The sequence below is a fragment of the Phalangium opilio genome, unplaced genomic scaffold, assembly GCF_054372755.1.
Source record: "Phalangium opilio isolate 3A_F unplaced genomic scaffold, DU_Popi_V2 ptg000087l_1, whole genome shotgun sequence".
Lineage (NCBI taxonomy): Eukaryota > Metazoa > Arthropoda > Arachnida > Opiliones > Phalangiidae > Phalangium > Phalangium opilio.
In genome coordinates, this window is record NW_028324192.1 from 2252607 (window position 1) to 2276078 (window position 23472).

Below are 23472 nucleotides of genomic sequence, written 5' to 3' on the forward strand. Positions count from 1 at the left end.
AAACATTTTGAGTATTTGTTCACTATTTTCAAATATAACCAATGAAACCATTATTTTTGTAATTTTTGCGTTAATTCAAGCAAATGTAACGATATTCATTCAACAAACTGTTAAAATTCAATTTTAAATAAGAAATCGTTGTCACGGATATTGTATCTTGAAGAAAAAAAACATGCGATTTTTTCGGTACACTTTTGAATGCATTTTTTTTGGAGAAATGTTTGACCGAATTCAGCTTAATTCCCTATAAAACACTCTTTGAAAGTGATTTCATCTCGATTGAACAATAATTAAAAATTTACCTCGATTTTTAATAACATTTTCAAAATCGACGTTTCACGGCCAAAGAAGCATACTTTGAGTATTTCTTCACTATTTTCAAATATGTTCACTGAAACCATTATTTTTATACTTTTTGCTTTAATTCAAGCAATGTAACGATATTCATTCAAAAAACTGTTAAAATTCAATTTTCAGTAAGAAATCGTATTTACGGATTTTGTGTCTTGAAGAAGAAAAACCTGCGATTTTTTCGGTACTTTTTTGAATGCTTTTTTTTCTGGAGAAATTTTTTTTTCTGGAGATGAAATCACTTTTAATTCGTGTTTTATAGGGAATTAAGCTGAATTCGGTCAAAAATTTCTCCTGAAAAAAATGCATTCAAAAAAGTACCGAAAAAATCGCAGGTTTTTCTTCTTCAAGACACAAAATCCGTGACAACGATTTCTTATTGAAAATTGAATTTTAAAAGTTTTTTGAATGAATATCGTTACATTGCTTGAATTAAAGCAAAAAGTATAAAAATAATGGTTTCAGTGGTTATATTTGAAAATAGTGAAGAAATACTCAAAATATGCTTCTTTGGCCGTGAAACGTCGATTTTGAAAATGTTATTAAAAATCGAGGTACATTTTTATTTATTGTCCTGACGAACATTTAATTTTTGGGCTTCCGTGGCTCAATGTTAGCGCGTTCGGCTGTTAATCAAAAGGTTGGTGGTTCGAGCCCATCCGAGAGCGGTGTTGTGAGGTCTCAGATGTAGCGTGAAAAGTCAAACTTTTTCCATAATACGTGATAACCATTTATTTTCTGAGCCTCCGTGGCTCAATGGTTAGCGCGTTCGGCTGTTAAGCAATAGGTTGGTGGTTCGAGCCCACCCGGGAGCGGTGTTTTGGGATCTCAAATGTAACGTAAATAGCCAAAGTTTTTCCACAATACCTGACGACCATTTCATTTTTGGGCTTCCTTGGCGCAATGGTTAGCGCGTTCGGCTGTTAACCGAAAGGATGGTGGTTCGAGCCCACCTGGGAGAGGTGTTCTAGGGTCTCAGATGTAACGTAAAAAGTCATAACTTATCCACAAAACCAAACAACCATTTAATTTCTGAGCTTCTGTGGCTCAATGGTTAGCGCGTTCGGCTGTTAACCAATTGGTTGGTTTTTCGAGCCTATCCGGGAGAAGTGTTGTGACGTCTCAGATGTAACGTAAAATGTCAGAGTTTTTCCACAATATCTGACGAACATTTAATTTTTGGGCTTGCGTGGCGCAATGGTTAGCGCGTTCAGCTGTTAATCGAAAGGTTGGTGGTTCGAGCCCACCCGGGAGAGGTGTTGTTGGGTCTCATATGTAGCGTTAAAAGTCAAAACTTTTCCACAATACGTGACAACCATTAAATTTCTGATCTTCCGTGGCTCAATGGTTAGCGCGTTCGGCTGTTAACCAATAGGTTGGTGGTTCGAGCCCACCCGGGAGCGGTGTTTTTGGATCTCAAATGTAACGTAAATAGCCAAAGTTTTTCCACAATACCTGACGACCATTTAATTTTTGGGCCTCAGTGGCGAATGGTTAGCGCGTTCGGCTGTTAACCGAAAGGTTGGTGGTTCGAGCCCATCCGGGAGCGGTGTTGTGAGGTCTCAGATGGTAAGTAAAAAGTCAAGGTTTTACCTCAATACCTGACGAAAATTTAATTTTTGGGCTACAGTGGCGCAATGGTCAGCGCGTTCAGCTGTTAACCGAAAGGTTGGTGGTTGAGCCCTCCCGGGAGCGGTGTTGTGACGTCTCAGATGTAACGTAAAATGTCAGAGTTTTTCCAAAACACCTGACGAACATTTAACTTTTGGGCTTCCGTGGCGCAATGGTTAGCGCGTTCAGTTGTTAATCGAAAGGTTGGTGGTTCGAGCCCACCCGGGAGAGGTGTTGTGGGGTCTCAAATGTAACGTAGAAAGCCAAAATTTTTCCACAATACCTGACAACCGTTTAATTTCTGAGCTTCCGTGGCTCAGTGGTTAGCGCGTTCAGCTGTTAACCAATAGGTTGGTGGTTCGAGCCCACCCGGGAGCGGTGTTGTGTGATCTCAAATGTAACGTAGAAAGCCAAAGTTTTTCCACAATACCTGACGACCATTTAATTTTTGGGCTTCCGTGGCGCAATGGTTAGCGCGTTCGGCTGTTAACCGAAAGGTTGGTGGTTCGAGCCCATCCGGGAGCGGTGTTGTGAGGCCTCAGATGTGAAGTAAAAAGTCAAAGTTCTACCTCAATACCTGACGAAAATTTAATTTTTGGGCTTCAGTGGCGCAATGGTTAGCGCGTTCGGCTATTAACCAATAGGTTGGTGGTTCGAGCCCATCCGGGAGAAGTGTTGTGACGTCTCAGATGTAACGTAAAATGTCAGAGTTTTTCCACAATACCTGACGAACATTTAATTTTTGGGCTTCAGTGGCGCGATGGTCAGCGCGTTCAGCTGTTAACCGAAAGGTGGGTGGTTCGAGCCCAAACGAGAGAGGTTTTGTGGGGTCTCAGATGTAGCGTGAAAAGTCGTAACTTTTCAACAATACCTGACAACCATTTAATTTCTGAGCTTCCGTGGCTCAATGGTTAGCGCGTTCGGCTGTTAACCAGTAGGTTGGTGGTTCTAGCCCATCCGGGAGCGGTTTTGTGATGTCTCAGATGTAACGTAAAATGTCAGAGTTTTTCCACAATACCTGACGAACATTTCATTTTTGGGCTTCCGTGGCGCAATGGTTAGCGCGTTCAGCTGTTAATCGAAAGGTTGGTGGTTCGAGCCCACCCGGGAGAGGTGTTGTGAGGTCTCAGATGTAGCGTGAAAAGTCAAAATTTTTCCATAATACGTGATAACCATTTATTTTCTGATCTTTCGTGGCTCAATGGTTAGCGCGTTCGGCTGTTAACCAATAGCTTGGTGGTTCGAGCCCACCCGGGAGCGGTGTTTTTGGATCTCAAATGTAACGTAAATAGCCAAAGTTTTTCCGCAATACCTGACGACCATTTTTTTTTGGGCGTCCGTGGCGCAATGGTTAGCGCGTTCGGCTGTTAACCGAAAGGTTGGTGGTTCGAGCCCATCCGGGAGCGGTGTTTTTGAATCTCAAATGTAACGTAAATAGCCAAAGTTTTTCCACAATACCTGACGAACATTTAATTTTTGGGCCTCAGTGGCGAATGGTTAGCGCGTTCGGCTGTTAACCGAAAGGTTGGTGGTTCGAGCCCATCCGGGAGCGGTGTTGTGAGGCCTCAGATGTGAAGTAAAAAGTCAAAGTTTTACCTCAATACCTGACGAAAGTTTAATTTTTCTGCTTCAGTGGCGCAATGGTTAGCGCGTTCGGCTATTAACCAATAGGTTGGTGGTTCGAGCCCATTCGGGAGAAGTGTTGTGACGTCTCAGATGTAACGTAAAATGTCGGAGTTTTTCCACAATACCTGACGAACATTTAATTTTTGGGCTTCAGTGGCGCAATGGTCAGCGCGTTCAGCTGTTAACCGAAAGGTTGGTGGTTCGAGCCCAAACGAGAGAGGTTTTGTGGGGTCTCAGATGTAGCGTGAAAAGTCGTGACTTTTCAACAATACCTGACAACCATTTAATTTTTGGGCGTCCGTGGCGCAATGGCTAGCGCGTTCGGCTCTTAATCGAAAGGTTGGTGGTTCGAGCCCACCCGGAAGAGGTGTTGTGGGGTCTCAGATGTAGCGTTAAAAGTCAAAACTTTTCCACAATACGTGACAACCATTTAATTTCTGATCTTCCGTGGCTCAATGGTTAGCGCGTTCGGCTGTTAACCAATAGGTTGGTGGTTCGAGCCCACCCGGGAGCGGTGTTTTTGGATCTCAAATGTAACGTAAATAGCCAATGTTTTTCCACAATACCTGACGAACATTTAATTTTTGGGCCTCAGTGGCGAATGGTTAGCGCGTTCGGCTGTTAACCGAAAGGTTGGTGTTTCGAGCCCATCCGGGAGCGGTGTTGTGAGGTCTCAGATGTGAAGTAAAAAGTCAAGGTTTTACCTCAATACCTGACGAAAATTTAATTTTTGGGCTACAGTGGCGCAATGGTCAGCGCGTTCAGCTGTTAACCGAAAGGTTGGTGGTTCGAGCCCTCCCGGGAGCGGTGTTGTGACGTCTCAGATGTAACGTAAAATGTCAGAGTTTTTCCAAAACACCTGACGAACATTTAACTTTTGGGCTTCCGTGGCGCAATGGTTAGCGTGTTCAGCTGTTAATCGAAAGGTTGTTGGTTCGAGCCCGCCCGGAAGAGGTATTGTGTGGTCTCAGATGTAGCGTAAAAAGTCAAAACTTTTCCACAATACGTGACAACCATTTAATTTCTCAGCTTCCGTGGCTCAATGGTTAGCGCGTTCGGCTGTTAACCAATAGGTTGGTGGTTCGAGCCCACCCGGGAGCGGTGTTTTGGGATCTCAAATGTAACGTAAATAGCCAAAGTTTTTCCACAATACCTGACGACCATTTAATTTTTGGGCCTCAGTGGCGCAATGGTTAGCGCGTTCAGCTGTTAACCGAAAGGTTGGTGGTTCGAGTCCACCCGGGAGAGGTGTTGTGGGGTCTCAAATGTAACGTAGAAAGCCAAAGTCTTTCCACAATACCTGACAACCGTTTAATTTCTGAGCTTCCGTGGCTCAATGGTTAGCGCGTTTAGCTGTTAAGCAATAGGTTGGTGGTTCGAGCCCAAACGAGAGAGGATTTGTGGGGTCTCAGAAGTGGCGTGAAAAGTCGTAACTTTTCAACAATACCTGACAACCAAATAATTATTGGGCGTCCGTGGCGCAATGGTTAGCGCGTTCGGCTGTTAACCAATAGGTTGGTGGTTCGAGCCCATCCAGGAGCGGTGTTGTGAGGTCTTAGATGTGACGTAAAAAGTCAAGGTTTTTACACAATATCTGACGAGCATCTAATTTTTGGGCTTCCGTGGCGCAATGGTTAGCGCGTTCAGCTGTTAATCGAAAGGTTGGTGGTTCGAGCCCACCCGGGAGAGGTGTTGTGGGGTCTCAAATGTAACGTAGAAAGCCAAAGTTTTTCCACAATACCTGACAACCGTTTAATTTCTGAGCTTCCGTGGCTCAATGGTTAGCGCGTTCAGCTGTTAACCAACAGGTTGGTGGTTCGAGCTCACCCGGGAGCGGTGTTGTGTGATCTCAAATGTAACGTAGAAAGCCAAAGTTTTTCCACAATACCTGACGACCATTTAATTTTTGGGCTTCCGTGGCGCAATGGTTAGCACGTTCGGCTGTTAACCGAAAGGTTGGTGGTTCGAGCCCATCCGGGAGCGGTGTTGTGAGGCCTCAGATGTGAAGTAAAAAGTCAAAGTTTTACCTCAATACCTGACGAAAATTTAATTTTTGGGCTTCAGTGGCGCAATGGTTAGCGCGTTCGGCTATTAACCAAAAGGTTGGTGGTTCGAGCCCATCCGGGAGAAGTGTTGTGACGTCTCAGATGTAACGTAAAATGTCAGAGTTTTTCCACAATACCTGACGAACATTTAATTTTTGGGCTTCAGTGGCGCAATGGTCAGCGCGTTCAGCTGTTAACCGAAAGGTTGGTGGTTCGAGCCCAAACGAGAGAGGTTTTGTGGGGTCTCAGATGTAGCGTGAAAAGTCGTAACTTTTCAACAATACCTGACAACCATTTAATTTCTGAGCTTCCGTGGCTCAATGGTTAGCGCGTTCGGCTGTTAACCAATAGGTTGGTGGTTCTAGCCCATCCGGGAGCGGTGTTGTGATGTCTCAGATGTAACGTAAAATGTCAGAGTTTTTCCACAATACCTGACGAACATTTAATTTTTGGGCTTCCTTGGCGCAATGGTTAGCGCGTTCAGCTGTTAATCGAAAGGTTGGTGGTTCGAGACCACCCGGAAGAGGTGATGTGGGGTCTCAGATGTAGCGTGAAAAGTCGTAACTTTTCAACAATACCTGACAACCATTTATTTTCTGATCTTTCGTCGCTCAATGGTTAGCGCGTTCGGCTGTTAACCAATAGCTTGGTGGTTCGAGCCCACCCGGGAGCGGTGTTTTTGGATCTCAAATGTAACGTAAATAGCCAAAGTTTTTCCGCAATACCTGACGACCATTTTTTTTGGGCGTCCGTGGCGCAATGGTTAGCGCGTTCGGCTGTTAACCGAAAGGTTGGTGGTTCGAGCCCATCCGGGAGCGGTGTTGTGAGGTCTCAGATGTGAAGTAAAAAGCCAAAGTTTTTCCACAATACCTGACAACCGTTTAATTTTTGGGCTTCCGTGGCTCAATGGTTAGCGCGTTCAGCTGTTAACCAATAGGTTGGTGGTTCGAGCCCACCCGGGAGCGGTGTTGTGTGATCTCAAGTGTAACGTAGAAAGCCAAAGTTTTTCCACAATACCTGACGACCATTTAATTTTTGGGCTTCCGTGGCGCAATGGTTAGCGCGTTCGGCTGTTAACCAATAGGTTGGTGGTTCGAGCCGATCCGGGAGCGGTGTTGTGAGGTCTCAGATGTGACGTAAAAAGTCAAGGTTTTTACACAATACCTGACGAGCATTTAATTTTTGGGCTTCCGTGGCACAATGGTTACCGCGTTCAGCTGTTAATCGAAAGGTTGGTGGTTCGAGCCCACCCGGGAGAGGTGTTGTGGGGTCTGAAATGTAACGTAGAAAGCCAAAGTTTTTCCACAATACCTGACAACAATTTAATTTCTGAGCTTCCGTGGCTCAATGGTTAGCGCGTTCGGCTGTTAACCAATAGGTTGGTGGTTCGAGCCCATCCGGGAGCGGTGTTGTGAGGTCTCAGATGTGACGTAAAAAGTCAAGGTTTTTACACAATACCTGACGAGCATTTAACTTTTGGGCTTCCGTGGCGCAATGGTTAGCGCGTTCGGCTGTTTTCCATTAGGTTGGTGGTTCGAGCCCATCCGGGAGCGGTGTTGTGAGGTCTCAGATGTGACGTAAAAAGTCAAGTTTTTTGCACAATACCTGACGAGCATTTAGCTTTTGGGCTTCCGTGTCGCAATGGTTAGCGCGTTCGGCTGTTAACCAATAGGTTGGTGGTTCGAGCCCACCCGGGAGCGGTGTTGTGTGATCTCAAATGTAACGTAGAAAGCCAAAGTTTTTCCACAATATCTGACAACCATTTAATTTCTGAGCTTCCGTGGCTCAATGGTTAGCGCGTTCGGCTGTTAACCAATAGGTTGGTGGTTCGAGCCCACCCGGGAGCGGTGTTGTGAGATCTCAAATGTAACGTAGAAAGCCAAAGTTTTTGCACAATAAATGACGACCATTTAATTTTTGGGCTTCCGTGGCGCAATGGTTAGCGCGTTCGGCTGTTAACCAATAGGTTGGTGGTTCGACCCCATCCGGGAGCGGTGTTTTGAGGTCTCAGATTTGACGTAAAAAGTCAAGGTTTTTACACAATACCTGACGAGCATTTAACTTTTGGGCTTCCGTGGCGCAATGGTTAGCGCGTTCGGCTGTTAACCAATAGGTTGGTGGTTCGAGCCCATCCGGGAGCGGTGTTGTGAGGTCTCAGATGTGAAGTAAAAAGACAAAGTTTTACCTCAATACCTGACGACCATTTAATATTTGGGCTTCCGTTGCGCAATGGTTAGCGCGTTCGGCTGTTAACCGAAAGGTTGGTGGTTCGAGCCCACCCGGGAGCGGTGTTGTGGGATCTCTAATGTAACGTAAAAAGCCAAAGTTTTTCCACAATACCTGACGACCATATTTTTTTTGGGCGTCCGTGGCGCAATGGTTAGCGCGTTCGGCTGTTAACCGAAAGGTTGGTGGTTCGAGCCCATCCGGGAGCGGTGTTGTGACGTCTCAGATGTTACGTAAAATGTCTGAGTTTTTCCACAATACCTGACGAACATTTAATTTTTGGGCTTCCGTGGCGCAATAATTAGCGCGTCCAGCTGTTAATCGAAAGGTTGGTGGTTCGAGCCCACCCGGGAGCGGTGTTGTGGGATCTCAAATGTAACGTAGAAAGCCAAAGTTTTTCCACAATACCTGACTACCATTTAATTTTTGGGCTTCCATGGCGGAATGGTTAGCGCGTTCGGCTGTTAACCGAAAGGATGGTGGTTCGAGCCCACCTGGGAGAGGTTTTGTAGGGTCTCAGATGTAACGTAAAAAGTCATAACTTATTGTTGTGTGTTTGTACGACTACACAGGAGTTGATACTTTAAAACTATGGTTTTATTTACAATGATTTATACATGATCGAGGTCCGAGATAGACTGAATTTTTAACACAGAGAGGGGGCCTTTTTATACACGAGAGATTAGATAAATAATAGACATTAAGCTAATATGGGGCTGTTCAAAAACTGGCCTACTAATAATACAAAGCATAATGTCACATCCCCTTTTTTATACAAATAAGAATGCGTTTTATAAATTTAACTTAGTCGATGGCTTTGAGATTCTTCCGGATCGTGTTACTGTCCCTTTGTCGTCTTTTGGCAATTTGCTTCTTGTCTTTCTCTTATTCGTACTTTCCGGTGACCTCGTGGTATTGGACTCAGATGGATCAGCTCGCAAGTTCTCTCTGTCGGTATCTTGAATGTTTTCAGCATTGCATGGATGATTGTCGTGGGCTGGCTCAGAGACAGGTTCCTCTCGATCAATGATGTTTGGTGGATCTATGACGTCCTCTGGGCCAATACTTGATTCCGGAGTGAAAGACTTGATTCCGTGATTTTGATGACTGTCCGGTAGGGGAACTAGATGGAACCGGTTTCTTCGAATCCTTCCTTTAGACGTCTCGATTATATATGATCGGGGCTCCTCTGCTTTCTCGACAACGGTTCCTTCTTTGCGTAAATCGGTTATCCATACCCTTTTCCCAAGATCTAATTTGTGTAGCTCTCTGACTCTATGGCGTTGGTCGTTATTTCGTTTCTGAGTTTTTTTCTGCGTTAGTGATGTTTCTTTGATACGTTCTGCTGATAAGATCGTCGGGACAAGCATGTTTGACGGTAATGGGAGCGTTGTTCGGAGATGGCATTTTTGCTGGACTGATACCATTGGACGTCGGTGTAGATCGGTACGCCAAGAGTGCCAAAGGGATGTTGTCAGATTTCTTTAAAATGGATTTCGCTGTCTTTACTGCTGCTTCTGCGAACCCATTACTTTGAGGATATCTTGGGCTGCTCGTGATAGATCGAAATCCATATTTCTTGGAGAATGCGATGAATTCCAAGGTTCTTGTCGCTGATAAATTAGTGCCATTATCGCTGCGGACCACCTCTGGAATTCCGTGTCGTGCAAATATATCTTCGATGATCTCGATGACAGTTTTTGTAGTTTGATCTTTCATTCGAGCCAATTCCAGATATTTTGAGTAGTAGTCCATCATGACCAGGTACCATTTTCCCCCATGATGTAGCATATCTATGGCAACTGCTTGCCATGGTCGTTCGGGTAAGCTTGTTGGCTTTAAGGGCTCATGAAATCTTCGATTTCCCGTGAAATTCCAGGCCACCAGACGGATTGTTTGGCTCTTTCTCGACATTTGACGATTCCCATGTGACCTTGATGAATTCGATCCATTATTTCTGGACGCATGGAACTTGGAATGAGCAGTCTGCTGCCTTTCATGATGATTCCGTCTTGGATGGTGATTTCATGCCTGTAGCTGAAGTAGTCATTACAACTACTGTGTACGCGTTTTTTCTCCGGCCATCCATGTTCGAGGTAACGTTGTAATGTTCTGCATGTAGCATCTTCCTGTTGTTTATGAAGAATTTCCGCAAGCTTTGGATCTGTAGTGGGTAGGTTCATCATTACTAACTGTACGTGAGCAGAAATTTCTTGTTGTAGCTCGTTGTCGTCAACGTCTATCAACGGAGCTCTAGACAATGTATCAGCGGCAACTAAGGATTTTCCAGGCACGTAGGAGACCTTGTACGAGTATCGCATCATGCGTAGACGTAGCCTTTGCAGTCTCGGAGATAAATCGTCCAGTTGTTTCGAATGCAATATGGAAACAAGGGGCTGATGATCAGTTTCTAGCTTTATTGTTATACCCGTTATGAAATCCTCAAATCGCTGGCATGCCCACGTTAATGCATACGCCTCCTTCTCGATCTGCGCATAGCGTTGTTCTGTCGAGGATAATGTCTTCGAGGCATAGGCAATGACTTTGTAAGTTCCATTGGCTTGTTCTTGTCGAAGTATTGCTCCAATCCCATAGCTTGACGCATCGGCGGATACTACTGTTGGCTTCCTCGGATCGAAGATACCCAAAACAGGCTTGCTTGTGAGCGTCGTCTTGAGGTATTTGAAGGCCATTTCTTGACTTGGGCCCCAAATCCAGCTGTTCTTGGTGCTCAATAGACTACTTAGTGGTTTAAGCTGCTCGGCCATTCGGGGAATGAACTTTCCAAGATAATTTACCATTCCTAATAGACGACGTAGCTCTGCGACATCAGATGGTGATTTCATCTCGACTATGGCTCGAACCTTCTCCTCGTCTGGACTGATCCCGGCACTGTCTATTACGTGCCCCAAAAACTTGGTCCTTTTGACTCCAAAGAGGCATTTCCTTTCATTGAGCGTGACTCCTTGGTCTTTCAATCTTTCGAGAACTTCCTTTAGGTTTTCATCAAGTTCGGCCATGTCCTTGCCCCATACTAGAATGTCGTCCTGATGACAAACTGTGTTCTTGACGCCTTCAATATACGAAGACATTTGGCTTTGGTAGTGCTCGGATGCAGATGTTAAACCAAAGGGCAGGCAATTGCAGAAATATCTTCCAAATGGCGTCATGAAAGTCGTTAGTAATATGGAGTCCGGATGTAGCGGTATATGCCAATAACCGGAATTACAATCAAGTTTTGAGAAGATCTTGGCTCCAGCCAGTCGTCCAAGCGTATGGTCTACAGCCGGTATCTGGTACCGTTCACGTTGTACGTAGTAATTCAGTTGCGTATAATCCACGCATATCCTTAATTCGCCAGAATCCTTTCTCACGACCACCATGGGAGCGCACCAGTCTGTGGGGTCCTCGACTCTCCGGATTACTCCCAAGTCCACCATTCGTTTCAATTCAGCTTCGACTTGTGACATCAAAGGAATCGCAACTCGACGTGGAGTCGTCACTGCATACGGTACTGCGTTCGGTTTCAGCTTCAGTTTGTAGCTTCGTTTGACTCGTCCTAAGCCGGTAAATAGTTGAGGATAATGGTCCTTTGGTCTTATACTCGTCTCCGTGAGTTGCAGCTCATCGATTCTTTGAACTATTTTCAGGTCTTCACTTGCTCTGAGGCTTAGAAGTGGAACTTGCAATTGGTCGATGACAGAGACCTTGTCATGGATGGTGGTATCTCTACTTGACAGGTAGGCTTCAATGAAACCTTTGCAGTTAATCAAGGTCTTCCCTGGTCCAAACAGACGTCGGTCAGATTTATTCAGTGCTAAGTCTTGAAATTTCGCCTTGTACAGCGAGTCTGGTAATACGCAAACGTCCGCGCCGGTATCTATCTTGAATTGAACTTGCTTTGCATTAATCCTAATGTTTACCATCCAACGATCTTGTATCTCGTCGCTGCTGACTTTTCCCAAGAACGTATCCATTGGCGTTGAGTCATCATCATCCACAGAGATCATTTGCGATGTGACCTCACGATTGTAGTTGGTGGTTGACCTTTGACACACACGCTCGTAGCGGCCAATCTTCTTACACTTCCTGCAAACTGCTCTATATGCTGGGCATCGCTCTCGATTGTGTTTCTCGAACATTCCGCATTTCTTGCAGGTATCTGAAGTAACCTTTTGATCGCGTTGAATTGGTCTTGAAGGATGAGTTGCTCTTGGTCGCCTGTTCTCCTTCGTCTGAGAGGTGTTTCGAGAGCCAAGCTTTTCGACAACAGCCGGAGTTCCGTTTTTATAACTTCCTGCGTTTAATTCTTGTTGTTGTCGGCGAACTTCTTCGGCATGGCGGGCGGTTGAGATCGCTTTCTCCAGTGTAAGGTTTCCGTCTAGTTGCATTTTTTCCGACAGGGCTTTGTCTCGCACCCCGACTACTATTCGGTCTCTCAGCAATTCGTCTTGGAGAGTTCCGTAGGCACATTTCTCAATCTGGGCTCGACACGCGGTGATAAACTCTTCTACCGGTTCGCCATCTTGCTGAACTCGTGAGTTGAAGGTTGCTCGCTCGTAGATAACGTTCCTCCGGAGAATGAAATGTCCTTCGAATTTATTCATAACGACATTGAAGTCAGACTTCTCTGCATCGGTGGCAAACGTAAATGACAAGAATACGTCATCAGCTTTGTCGCCCATCATGTATATTAACGCGTTGACTTGTTCCTCTCCTGTCTTGGAACTAAGACCGGACGCGGATCTGAATCTCTCGAACCTCCTCCTCCATCGGGGCCACTCATTGGAATTCGAAAAGTTGAATTGGCAAGGCGGTTGCACTTGAAAGGCTGCGGCGTTCTGCATTTTCCGTGTCGAGGTAGACCGCAAATCTAGTCGATTACTGATTAACGAATTAAAGCTAACCGTTATATCGCGCGACTAAATACCACATTAACGAACTTCTGACACCATGTTGTGTGTTTGTACGACTACACAGGAGTTGATACTTTAAAACTATGGTTTTATTTACAATGATTTATACATGATCGAGGTCCGAGATAGACTGAATTTTTAACACAGAGAGGGGGCCTTTTTATACACGAAAGATTAGATAAATAATAGACATTAAGCTAATATGGGGCTGTTCATAAACTGGCCTACTAATAATACAAAGCATAATGTCACACTCATCCACAAAACCTAACAACCATTTAATTTCTGAGCTTTTAATGCTCAATGGTTAGCGCGTTCAGCCGTTAAACAATTGGTTAGTGGTTCGAGCCTATCCGGGAGAAGTGTTGTGACGTCTCAGATGTAACGTAAAATGTCAGAGTTTTTCCACAATACCTGACGAACATTTAATTTTTGGGCTTGCGTGGCGCAATGGTTAGCGCGTTCAGCTGTTAATCGAAAGGTTGGTGGTTCGAGCCCACCCGGGAGAGGTGTTGTTGGGTCTCATATGTAGCGTAAAAAGTCAAAACTTTTCCACAATACGTGACAACCATTTATTTTCTGAGCTTTCGTGGCTCAATGGTTAGCGCGTTCAGCTGTTAACCGAAAGGTTGGTGGTTCGAGCCCAAACGAGAGAGGTTTTGTGGGGTCTCAGATGTAGCGTGAAAAGTCGTAACTTTTCAACAATACCTGACAACCATTTAATTTCTGAGCTTCCGTGGCTAAATGGTTAGCGCGTTCGGCTGTTAACCAATAGGTTGGTGGTTCTAGCCCATCCGGGAGCGGTGTTGTGATGTCTCAGATGTAACGTAAAATGTCAGAGTTTTTCCACAATACCTGACGAACATTTATTTTTTGGGCTTCCGTGGCGCAATGGTTAGCGCGTTCAGCTGTTAATCGAAAGGTTGGTGGTTCGAGCCCACCCGGGAGAGGTGTTGTGAGGTCTCAGATGTAGCGTGAAAAGTCAAACTTTTTCCATAATACGTGATAACCATTTATTTTCTGATCTTTCGTGGCTCAATGGTTAGCGCGTTCGGCTGTTAACCAATAGCTTGGTGGTTCGAGCCCACCCGGGAGCGGTGTTTTTGGATTTCAAATGTAACGTAAATAGCCAAAGTTTTTCCACAATACCTGACGACCATTTAATTTTTGGGCTTCCGTGGCGCAATGGTTAGCGCGTTCAGCTGTTAACCGAAAGGTTGGTGGTTCGAGCCCAAAAGAGAGGTTTTGTGGGGTCTCAGATGTAGCGTGAAAAGTCGTAACTTTTCAACAATACCTGACAACCATTTAATTATTGGGCGTCCGTGGCGCAATGGCTAGCGCGTTCGGCTGTTAACCGAAAGGTTGGTGGTTCGAGCCCATCCGGGAGCGGTGTTGTGACGTCTCAGATGTTACGTAAAATGTCAGAGTTTTTCCACAATACCTGACGAGCATTTAATTTTTGGGCTTCCGTGGCGCAATGGTTAGCGCGTTCAGCTGTTAATCGAAAGGTTGGTATTCGAGCCCACCCGGGAGAGGTGTTGTGAGGTCTCAGATGAAGCGTGAAAAGTCAAACTTTTTCCATAATACGTGACAACCATTTATTTTCTGAGCTTTCGTGGCTCAATGGTTAGCGCGTTCGGCTGTTAACCAATAGATTGGTGGTTCGAGCCCACCCGGGAGCGGTGTTGTGGGGTCTCATATGTAGCGTTAAAAGTCAAAACTTTTCCACAATACGTGACAACCATTTAATTTTTGGGCTTCCTTGGCGAAATGGTTGGCGCGTTCGGCTGTTAACCGAAAGGATGGTGGTTCGAGCCCACCTGGGAGAGGTGTTGTAGGGTCTCAGATGTAACGTAAAAAGTCATAACTTATCCACAAAACCTAACAACCATTTAATTTCTGAGCTTCTGTGGCTCAATGGTTAGCGCGTTCGGCTGTTAACCTATTGGTTGGTGGTTCGAGCCTATCCGGGAGAAGTGTTGTGACGTCTCAGATGTAACGTAAAATGTCAGAGTTTTTCCACAATACCTGACGACCATTTAATTTTTGGGCGTCCGTGGCGAATGGTTAGCGCATTCGGCTGTTAACCGAAAGGTTGGTGGTTGGAGCCCATCCGGGAGCGGTGTTGTGAGGCCTCAGATGTGAAGGAAAAAGTCAAAGTTTTACCTCAATACCTGACGAAAATTTAATTTTTGGGCTTCAGTGGCGCAATGGTTAGCGCGTTCGGCTATTAACCAATAGGTTGGTGGTTCGAGCCCATCCGGGAGAAGTGTTGTGACGTCTCAGATGTAACGTAAAATGTCAGAGTTTTTCCACAATACCTGACGAACATTTAATTTTTGGGCTTCAGTGGCGCAATGGTCAGCGCGTTCAGCTGTTAATCGATAGGTTGGTGGTTCGAGCCCACCCGTGAGAGGTGTTGTGAGGTCTCAGATGTAGCGTGAAAAGTCAAACTTTTTCCATAATACGTGATAACCATTTATTTTCTGATCTTTCGTGGCTCAATGGTTAGCGCGTTCGGCTGTTAACCATTAGCTTGGTGGTTCGAGCCCACCCGGGAGCGGTGTTTTTGGATCTCAAATGTAACGTAAATAGCCAAAGTTTTTCCACAATACCTGACGACCATTTAATTTTTGGGCTTCCGTGGCGCAATGGTTAGCGCGTTCAGCTGTTAACCGAAAGGTTGGTGGTTCGAGCCCAAAAGAGAGGTTTTGTGGGGTCTCAGATGTAGCGTGAAAAGTCGTAACTTTTCAACAAAACCTGACAACCATTTAATTTTTGGGCGTCCGTGGCGCAATGGCTAGCGCGTTCGGCTGTTAACCGAAAGGTTGGTGGTTCGAGCCCATCCGGGAGCGGTGTTGTGACGTCTCAGATGTTACGTAAAATGTCAGAGTTTTTCCACAATACCTGACGAACATTTAATTTTTGGCCTTCCGTGGCGCAATAATTAGCGCGTCGAGCTCTTAATCAAAAGGTTGGTGGTTCGAGCCCACCGGAAGAGGTGTTGTGGGGTCTCAGATGTAGCGTTAAAAGTCAAAACTTTTCCACAATACGCGACAACCATTTAATTTCTGATCTTCCGTGGCTCAATGGTTAGCGCGTTCGGCTGTTAACCAATAGGTTGGTGGTTCGAGCCCACCCGGGAGCGGTGTTTTTGGATCTCAAATGTAACGTAAATAGCCAAAGTTTTTCCACAATACCTGACGACCATTTAATTTTTGGGCGTCCGTGGCGAATGGTTAGCGCGTTCGGCTGTTAACCGAAAGGTTGGTGGTTCGAGCCCATCCGGGAGCGGTGTTGTGAGGTCTCAGATGAAGCGTGAAAAGTCAAACTTTTTCCATAATACGTGATAACCATTTATATTCTGATCTTTCGTGGCTCAATGGTTAGCGCGTTCGGCTGTTAACCAATAGCTTGGTGGTTCGAGCCCACCCGGGAGCGGTGTTTTTGGATCTCAAATGTAACGTAAATAGCCAAAGTTTTTCCGCAATACCTGACGACCATTTTTTTTGGGCGTCCGTGGCGCAATGGTTAGCGCGTTCGGCTGTTAACCGAAAGGTTGGTGGTTCGAGCCCATCCGGGAGCGGTGTTGTGAGGTCTCAGATGTGAAGTAAAAAGACAAGGTTTTACCTCAATACCTGACGAAAATTTAATTTTTGGGCTTCAGTGGCGCAATGGTCAGCGCGTTCAGCTGTTAACCGAAAGGTTGGTGGTTCGAGCCCTCCCGGGAGCGGTGTTGTGACGTCTCAGATGTAACGTAAAATGTCAGAGTTTTTCCACAATACCTGACGAGCATTTAATTTTTGGGCTTCCGTGGCGCAATGGTTAGCGCGTTCAGCTGTTAATCGAAAGGTTGGTATTCGAGCCCACCCGGGAGAGGTGTTGTGAGGTCTCAGATGAAGCGTGAAAAGTCAAACCTTTTCCATAATACGTGATAACCATTTAATTTCTGATCTTTCGTGGCTCAATGGTTAGCGCGTTCGGCTGTTAACCAATAGCTTTGTGGTTCGAGCCCACCCGGGAGCGGTGTTTTTGGATCTCAAATGTAACGTAAATAGCCAAAGTTTTTCCGCAATACCTGACGACCATTTAATTTTTGGGCTTCCGTGGCGCAATGGTTAGCGCGTTCAGCTGTTAACCGAAAGGTTGGTGGTTCGAGCCCAAAAGAGAGGTTTTGTGGGGTCTCAGATGTAGCGTGAAAAGTCGTAACTTTTCAACAAAACCAGACAACCATTTAATTTTTGGGCATCCGTGGCGCAATGGCTAGCGCGTTCGGCTGTTAACCGAAAGGTTGGTGGTTCGAGCCCATCCGGGAGCGGTGTTGTGACGTTTCAGATGTTACGTAAAATGTCAGAGTTTTTCCACAATACCTGACGAACATTTAATTTTTGGCCTTCCGTGGCGCAATAATTAGCGCGTCGAGCACTTAATCGAAAGGTTGGTGGTTCGAGCCCACCGGAAGAGGTGTTGTGGGGTCTCAGATGTAGCGTTAAAAGTCAAAACTTTTCCACAATACGTGACAACCATTTAATTTCTGATCTTCCGTGGCTCAATGGTTAGCGCGTTCGGCTGTTAACCAATAGGTTGTTGGTTCGAGCCCACCCGGGAGCGGTGTTTTTGGATCTCAAATGTAACGTAAATAGCCAAAGTTTTTCCACAATACCTGACGACCATTTAATTTTTGGGCGTCCGTGGCGAATGGTTAGCGCGTTCCGCTGTTAACCGAAAGGTTGGTGGTTCGAGCCCATCCGGGAGCGGTGTTGTGAGGTCTCAGATGTGAAGTAAAAAGACAAGGTTTTACCTCAATACCTGACGAAAATTTAATTTTTGGGCTTCAGTGGCGCAATGGTCAGCGCGTTCAGCTGTTAACCGAAAGGTTGGTGGTTCGAGCCCTCCCGGGAGCGGTGTTGTGACGTCTCAGATGTAACGTAAAATGTGGGAGTTTTTCCACAATACCTGACGAACATTTAATTTTTGGGCTTCAGTGGCGCAATGGTCAGCGCGTTCAGCTGTTAACCGAAAGGTTGGTGGTTCGAGCCCAAACGAGAGAGGTTTTGTGGGGTCTCAGATGTAGCTTGAAAAGTCGTAACTTTTCAACAATACCTGACAACCATTTAATTTCTGAGCTTCCGTGGCTCAATGGTTAGCGCGTTCGGCTGTTAACCGAAAGGTTGGTGGTTCGAGCCCTCCCGAGAGCGGTGTTGTGACGTCTCAGATGTAACGTAAAATGTCAGAGTTTTTCCACAATACCTGACGAGCATTTAATTTTTGGGCTTCCGTGGCGCAATGGTTAGCGCGTTCAGCTGTTAATCGAAAGGTTGGTATTCGAGCCCACCCGGGAGAGGTGTTGTGAGGTCTCAGATGAAGCGTGAAAAGTCAAACTTTTTCCATAATACGTGACAACCATTTATTTTCTGAGCTTTCGTGGCTCAATGGTTAGCGCGTTCGGCTGTTAACCAATAGATTGGTGGTTCGAGCCCACCCGGGAGCGGTGTTTTTGGATCTCAAATGTAACGTAAATAGCCAAAGTTTTTCCGCAATACCTGACGACCATTTTTTTTGGGCGTCCGTGGCGCAATGGTTAGCGCGTTCGGCTGTTAACCGAAAGGTTGGTGGTTCGAGCCCATCCGGGAGCGGTGATGTGAGGCCTCAGATGTGAAGTAAAAAGTCAAAGTTTTACCTCAATACCTGACGAAAATTTAATTTTTGGGCTTCAGTGGCGCAATGGTTAGCGCGTTCGGCTATTAACCAATAGGTTGGTGGTTCGAGCCCATCCGGGAGAAGTGTTGTGACGTCTCAGATGTAACGTAAAATGTCGGAGTTTTTCCACAATACCTGACGAACATTTAATTTTTGGGCTTCAGTGTCGCAATGGTCAGCGCGTTCAGCTGTTAACCGAAAGGTTGGTGGTTCGAGCCCAAACGAGAGAGGTTTTGTGGGGTCTCAGATGTAGCTTGAAAAGTCCTAACTTTTCAACAATACCTGACAACCATTGTCTTGACTTTTTACGCTACATATGAGACCCAACAACACCTCTCCCGGGTGGGCTCGAACCACCAACCTTTCGATTAACAGCTGAACGCGCTAACCATTGCGCCACGCAAGCCCAAAAATTAAATGTACGTCAGGTATTGTGGAAAAACTCTGACATTTTACGTTACATCTGAGACGTCACAACACTTCTCCCGGATAGGCTCGAACCACCAACCAATTGTTTAACAGCTGAACGCGCTAACCATTGAGCCACAAAAGCTCAGAAATTAAATGGTTGTTAGGTTTTGTGGATAAGTGTGACATTATGCTTTGTATTATTAGTAGGCCAGTTTATGAACAGCCCCATATTAGCTTAATGTCTATTATTTATCTAATCTTTCGTGTATAAAAAGGCCCCCTCTCTGTGTTAAAAATTCAGTCTATCTCGGACCTCGATCATGTATAAATCATTGTAAATAAAACCATAGTTTTAAAGTATCAACTCCTGTGTAGTCGTACAAACACACAACATGGTGTCAGAAGTTCGTTAATGTGGTATTTAGTCGCGCGATATCACGGTTAGCTTTAATTCGTTAATCAGTAATCGACTAGATTTGCGGTCTACCTCGACACGGAAAATGCAGAACGCCGCAGCCTTTCAAGTGCAACCGCCTTGCCAATTCAACTTTTCGAATTCCAATGAGTGGCCCCGATGGAGGAGGAGGTTCGAGAGATTCAGATCCGCGTCCGGTCTTAGTTCCAAGACAGGAGAGGAACAAGTCAACGCGTTAATATACATGATGGGCGACAAAGCTGATGACGTATTCTTGTCATTTACGTTTGCCACCGATGCAGAGAAGTCTGACTTCAATGTCGTTATGAATAAATTCGAAGGACATTTCATTCTCCGGAGGAACGTTATCTACGAGCGAGCAACCTTCAACTCACGAGTTCAGCAAGATGGCGAACCGGTAGAAGAGTTTATCACCGCGTGTCGAGCCCAGATTGAGAAATGTGCCTACGGAACTCTCCAAGACGAATTGCTGAGAGACCGAATAGTAGTCGGGGTGCGAGACAAAGCCCTGTCGGAAAAAATGCAACTAGACGGAAACCTTACACTGGAGAAAGCGATCTCAACCGCCCGCCATGCCGAAGAAGTTCGCCGACAACAACAAGAATTAAACGCAGGAAGTTATAAAAACGGAACTCCGGCTGTTGTCGAAAAGCTTGGCTCTCGAAACACCTCTCAGACGAAGGAGAACAGGCGACCAAGAGCAACTCATCCTTCAAGACCAATTCAACGCGATCAAAAGGTTACTTCAGATACCTGCAAGAAATGCGGAATGTTCGAGAAACACAATCGAGAGCGATGCCCAACATATAGAGCAGTTTGCAGGAAGTGTAAGAAGATTGGCCGCTACGAGCGTGTGTGTCAAAGGTCAACCACCATCTACAATCGTGAGGTCACATCGCAAATGATCTCTGTGGATGATGATGACTCAACGCCAATGGATACGTTCTTGGGAAAAGTCAGCAGCGACGAGATACAAGATCGTTGGATGGTAAACATTAGGATTAATGCAAAGCAAGTTCAATTCAAGATAGATACCGGCGCGGACGTTTGCGTATTACCAGACTCGCTGTACAAGGCGAAATTTCAAGACTTAGCACTGAATAAATCTGACCGACGTCTGTTTGGACCAGGGAAGACCTTGATTAACTGCAAAGGTTTCATTGAAGCCTACCTGTCAAGTAGAGATACCACCATCCATGACAAGGTCTATGTCATCGACCAATTGCAAGTTCCACTTCTAAGCCTCAGAGCAAGTGAAGACCTGAAAATAGTTCAAAGAATCGATGAGCTGCAACTCACGGAGACGAGTATAAGACCAAAGGACCATTATCCTCAACTATTTACCGGCTTAGGACGAGTCAAACGAAGCTACAAACTGAAGCTGAAACCGAACGCAGTACCGTATGCAGTGACGACTCCACGTCGAGTTGCGATTCCTTTGATGTCACAAGTCGAAGCTGAATTGAAACGAATGGTGGACTTGGGAGTAATCCGGAGAGTCGAGGACCCCACAGACTGGTGCGCTCCCATGGTGGTCGTGAGAAAGGATTCTGGCGAATTAAGGATATGCGTGGATTATACGCAACTGAATAACTACGTACAACGTGAACGGTACCAGATACCGGCTGTAGACCATACGCTTGGACGACTGGCTGGAGCCAAGATCTTCTCAAAACTTGATTGTAATTCCGGTTATTGGCAGATACCGCTACATCCGGACTCCATATTACTAACGACTTTCATGACGCCATTTGGAAGATATTTCTGCAATTGCCTGCCCTTTGGTTTAACATCTGCATCCGAGCACTACCAAAGCCAAATGTCTTCGTATATTGAAGGCGTCAAGAACACAGTTTGTCATCAGGACGACATTCTAGTATGGGGCAAGGACATGGCCGAACTTGATGAAAACCTAAAGGAAGTTCTCGAAAGATTGAAAGACCAAGGAGTCACGCTCAATGAAAGGAAATGCCTCTTTGGAGTCAAAAGGACCAAGTTTTTGGGGCACGTAATAGACAGTGCCGGGATCAGTCCAGACGAGGAGAAGGTTCGAGCCATAGTCGAGATGAAATCACCATCTGATGTCGCAGAGCTACGTCGTCTATTAGGAATGGTAAATTATCTTGGAAAGTTCATTCCCCGAATGGCCGAGCAGCTTAAACCACTAAGTAGTCTATTGAGCACCAAGAACAGCTGGATTTGGGGCCCAAGTCAAGAAATGGCCTTCAAATACCTCAAGACGACGCTCACAAGCAAGCCTGTTTTGGGTATCTTCGATCCGAGGAAGCCAACAGTAGTATCCGCCGATGCGTCAAGCTATGGGATTGGAGCAATACTTCGACAAGAACAAGCCAATGGAACTTACAAAGTCATTGCCTATGCCTCGAAGACATTATCCTCGACAGAACAACGCTATGCGCAGATCGAGAAGGAGGCGTATGCATTAACGTGGGCATGCCAGCGATTTGAGGATTTCATAACGGGTATAACAATAAAGCTAGAAACTGATCATCAGCCCCTTGTTTCCATATTGCATTCGAAACAACTGGACGATTTATCTCCGAGACTGCAAAGGCTACGTCTACGCATGATGCGATACTCGTACAAGGTCTCCTACGTGCCTGGAAAATCCTTAGTTGCCGCTGATACATTGTCTAGAGCTCCGTTGATAGACGTTGACGACAACGAGCTACAACAAGAAATTTCTGCTCACGTACAGTTAGTAATGATGAACCTACCCACTACAGATCCAAAGCTTGCGGAAATTCTTCATAAACAACAGGAAGATGCTACATGCAGAACATTACAACGTTACCTCGAACATGGATGGCCGGAGAAAAAACGCGTACACAGTAGTTGTAATGACTACTTCAGCTACAGGCATGAAATCACCATCCAAGACGGAATCATCATGAAAGGCAGCAGACTGCTCATTCCAAGTTCCATGCGTCCAGAAATAATGGATCGAATTCATCAAGGTCACATGGGAATCGTCAAATGTCGAGAAAGAGCCAAACAATCCGTCTGGTGGCCTGGAATTTCACGGGAAATCGAAGATTTCATGAGCCCTTAAAGCCAACAAGCTTACCCGAACGACCATGGCAAGCAGTTGCCATAGATATGCTACATCATGGGGGAAAATGGTACCTGGTCATGATGGACTACTACTCAAAATATCTGGAATTGGCTCGAATGAAAGATCAAACTACAAAAACTGTCATCGAGATCATCGAAGATATATTTGCACGACACGGAATTCCAGAGGTGGTCCGCAGCGATAATGGCACTAATTTATCAGCGACAAGAACCTTGGAATTCATCGCATTCTCCAAGAAATATGGATTTCGATCTATCACGAGCAGCCCAAGATATCCTCAAAGTAATGGGTTCGCAGAAGCAGCAGTAAAGACAGCGAAATCCATTTTAAAGAAATCTGACAACATCCCTTTGGCACTCTTGGCGTACCGATCTACACCGACGTCCAATGGTATCAGTCCAGCAAAAATGCCATCTCCGAACAACGCTCCCATTACCGTCAAACATGCTTGTCCCGACGATCTTATCAGCAGAACGTATCAAAGAAACATCACTAACGCAGAAAAAAACTCAGAAACGAAATTACGACCAACGCCATAGAGTCAGAGAGCTACACAAATTAGATCTTGGGAAAAGGGTATGGATAACCGATTTACGCAAAGAAGGAACCGTTGTCGAGAAAGCAGAGGAGCCCCGATCATATATAATCGAGACGTCTAAAGGAAGGATTCGAAGAAACCGGTTCCATCTAGTTCCCCTACCGGACAGTCATCAAAATCACGGAATCAAGTCTTTCACTCCGGAATCAAGTATTGGCCCAGAGGACGTCATAGATCCACCAAACATCATTGATCGAGAGGAACCTGTCTCTGAGCCAGCCCACGACAATCATCCATGCAATGCTGAAAACATTCAAGATACCGACAGAGAGAACTTGCGAGCTGATCCATCTGAGTCCAATACCACGAGGTCACCGGAAAGTACGAATAAGAGAAAGACAAGAAGCAAATTGCCAAAAGACGACAAAGGGACAGTAACACGATCCGGAAGAATCTCAAAGCCATCGACTAAGTTAAATTTATAAAACGCATTCTTATTTGTATAAAAAAAGGGG

At 45.5% G+C, this 23472-nt stretch overlaps 2 non-coding genes across 2 annotated transcripts; both read left to right on the plus strand.

Moving 5' to 3' along the window:
• Positions 1–3885: 3885 nt before the first annotated feature.
• Positions 3886–3955, plus strand: TRNAK-CUU (transfer RNA lysine (anticodon CUU)). The gene has a single exon. It is a non-coding gene; the product is annotated as a tRNA-Lys (tRNA).
• A 1690-nt stretch (positions 3956–5645) lies between these two features.
• On the plus strand, positions 5646–5718 carry TRNAN-AUU (transfer RNA asparagine (anticodon AUU)). Its single transcript has one exon. It is a non-coding gene; the product is annotated as a tRNA-Asn (tRNA).
• Positions 5719–23472: the final 17754 nt, after the last annotated feature.